This window comes from Parus major, unplaced genomic scaffold, assembly GCF_001522545.3.
Source record: "Parus major isolate Abel unplaced genomic scaffold, Parus_major1.1 Scaffold276, whole genome shotgun sequence".
NCBI lineage: Eukaryota > Metazoa > Chordata > Aves > Passeriformes > Paridae > Parus > Parus major.
In genome coordinates, this window is record NW_015379268.1 from 162,566 (window position 1) to 166,074 (window position 3,509).

Sequence of the window (3,509 nt, forward strand, 5' to 3'; positions counted from 1 at the left end):
CCTACAAGCACTGTGGCACAGGAAAGCTTTAAAGGAGAACGGGATGGAAAAAGCCTTCAAAAATTTGGGTTGGAAGAAGCCTTGAAGGGGTTTTGGAGCAGCTTTTTGGAGCAAGGTCATCTCCAAGGTGCTGCTCAGGCTTCTCTTCACCCCTCTGGGCAGCCTGCTCCAGAGTTCAGCCTCTCCCATGGGAATCCCTGCCCCAAATCCAGCCAGAAGCCCAAATGTGTGACCTTGCACCTCTGGGAGGGGCTGGCTCTGCTTCCTCCTGCCTCAGGAGACACACAGGCACAGCTGGACTTCCCCTGGATCTCCCCTGGACTTCCCCTGGATTTCCCCTGGATTTCCCTTGCATTTCTCTTGGTTTTCCCCTGGATTTCCCTTGGATTTCCCTTGGATTGCCCTTGGATTTCCCTTGGACTTCCCCTGGTTTTCCCTTGGATTTCCCCTGGACTTCCCTTGCATTTCCCTTGGATTTCCCTTGGACTTCCCCTGGATTTCCCTTGGATTTCCCTTGGATTTCCCTTGGATTTCCCTCGGTTTTCCCTTGCATTTCCCTTGCATTTCCCTTGGTTTTCCCCTGGATTTCCCTTGGTTTTCCCTTGGACTTCCCTCGGTTTTCCCTTGGACTTCCCTTGCATTTCCCTTGGACTTCCCCTGGATTTCCCTTGCATTTCCCTTGGTGGATTTCCCTTGGATTTCCCTTGGATTTCCCTTGGATTTCCCTTGGATTTCCCTTTTGCCTTCTCCAACAGCTCCTGCATCACCTCTAACACGGGTCTGTGGGACATGGACCCTTCAAAAGCTGCCCCAGAGAGGGACAGGACCCCCAGCCCTCAGAGGTTTCCAAAGCTATGTGAAGCCAGATCTAACCTGATCTACTGCCAGTCCTGCTTGGAAGCATGGAATCATGGAATTGTTCAGGCTGGAGAAGACCTTCAGCTGAGCCCAATCATCAAGTTCATCTGCTTCAAGTGGAACATTGAACCAAAGACCCCCAGAAGCCCCTGAGCCTGCAGATGCTCACTGAGAAACCCATGGACACCGATTTTATCAGAAACATCCCAGACTGCTTTGGGTGGGAAAAGACCTTAAAGCCTGTCCAGTTCCACCCCCTGCCATGGCAGGGACACCTCCCACTGTCCCAGGTGTGTCCAAACCCTGTCCAGCCTGGCCTTGGGCACTGCCAGGGACCCAGGGGCAGCCCCAGCTGCTCTGTTCCATTGGAACATGGAGCTTCTTCCTAGGGACAGATGAAAGTAAAAGGGATCTTGCACACACAATAACCCAAAAGCCAGCAGGATTCAGATAAGCAGTTTAGACAAGTAAACATCTCATCATGCCCCAAATACTGCAGAAAATACAGCACAAGCAGAGCAAAGAGGAGAACACGGACACGTGGTCTGTGCCTCTCAGCTGTGGCCGTGTCCCTGCTGTGGGAGGGAGCAGCAGAGGGTTCCTGGCAGCTCAGGAAACCAGAGGTCTCCAGCAGAAAGGGCAGAGCCCTGGGCTCCTCATCCACACCTCAGTCTGTGCCTGCCTCCCCTCTCCTGCTCTCCTTCCGAAGGAGGGGCCGGGCTGGTGAAGAGCTTTCATCCCATTCCCTGGAAGTGAATATTCCAGGGCTTTCCTCAGGAAATCTTCTGGCCAGCTGCTGTCCCCATGCCCAGGGGACACACACTGAGCCCAGCCCCACACCCAGCACTGCCCTTGGCTTCCTGCAGCTCCTCTCGCTCAGCCCTGGGGCTCTCCATGAGGGAAAAGCCTTCCCTGGCAGGGTGGGCAGGCACAGGGGAGCTGGGGCTGCCCCGGGGCCCGGCACTGCCCAGGGCCAGGGCTTGGAGCAGCCTGGGACAGTGGAGATGTGGAATCAGATGAGAATTAATATCCCTTCCCACCCAAACCACTCCAGGATTCGCTGGCTCTATGACTATCACAGAAAACACAGTTCTAGCCACTGAAATAACACCGAGATTTGTGTTTTCTGCTGTTCCAGGAGTGGTTCTGCAGAGCTGCCCGAGCTCCTGTTCAGCAGGGGAGGCACAGGAAAGAACAGAGCCACGGGAGAACGCGGCTGTAAGGAAACTCCTCATCCCCCAGCAGGGTCTGCTCTTCACAATCCCCTCTGGGAGATGTTCACAGGCAGCTCTGAGGAACCTGCCCAGTTTGGGTGTCCCCAGCTCTGCACTGAGCTCACAGCACGTGGTGGCTCTGCAGGGCAGCTCTGCCCTCCTCTGCCTCCACTGAGCCTGGAGATGCCCAAAGCTGCTCCAGGTCCTTCAGCACTGCTGCCTGAGCTTCCTCACCAGCCTCTTTGGGACTCCACAGAACCAAGGGAAGGGACCTGGAAGCTCAGCCTGTCCCAAGCCCTGCCAGGGACACCTCTGAGCCCGACCCAGCTGGCCCGGACACTTCCAGGGGTGCAGCACCCGCAGCTTCTCCAAACATCCCTGCCATTGTTCACAGAACCTCGCACTACTTCAGGCTGGAAAACACCTCAGCTTTCAGTTCTCATCTCCAAAGGCCCAGCAATCTCCTCCTGCCTGATGCCAACAGCAAACCCAAGTCCCTCGCAGGAAGGCTGAATAGTAATTAATTCAGGACAGAAATAATGAACTACAGAGGAATTTCAATTTACACGTCTTTCTATTTTAACAGAAAACCCTTGACAACTGATTTTGGGGGAAAAAAAAAACTTCTCCAAGCACATTTAAAGCTGCTTTGCATGAGGCTGCTGCAGCCCACGCCGCACGGGAGGGAGCAGGAGTTTGCTGGGAGTGTCTGCACTGGGGATGCTCCCCCGGCTGTTCCTGCACACACAGCCTGCCCCGGGGCTCCGGGAAAAGCTGGAATGCTGCTGGGCCGGTCGGGGCAGGACGTGCCTCTTGTCCTCTGGGGAGGCTCAGGGTGGTGCTGGAAGCCCGGTGACACCGCGGGGCTCCACGAGCAGCACAAATCCCATTTCTGGGAGCCTCTCCAGCCTCTCCCGCACGGAACATCCCGAGAGCGCTCAGGGGCTGCAATCTCCCTGCACGGGTTTCTCCAACATCTGGGGCTGCGTTGCCTTTTGCCTTTTTTTTTTGTTGTTTTTTTTTTTTCACCAGTAATTTAACAATTATTTACGTTAACCAGGAAGGGAGGAGAAGCCCTTCCAGAGCCGCACATGAAACTGCTGCTGCTGCTGCTGCCTGAATAATTCCAGCTCGATCGAAGCCTGCGCTAAAAATAATCCAACCCCCTCCCTGCAAACACTCTTTGAGGGAAATATTTAAACCAGAAAACAAGGCCCCTAAATCAGCCCCCCCAGCCGGGGCTGTTAACCCGATTGTTGCAGGGAAATTGAATTTCCCCGTCCTCCGTGGGCTCTGGGCTCCAGCCGCCTCTCGGAGCGAGCACGCCAAGGAATACATGAAAGGCTCATTAGTGGGGAAGGCTAATAACCTTTCTGAGGCATTAATAAAATCCCTGGCTGGAGCCGAGCGCAGGGACAGTCTCATGGCAACAGAGGC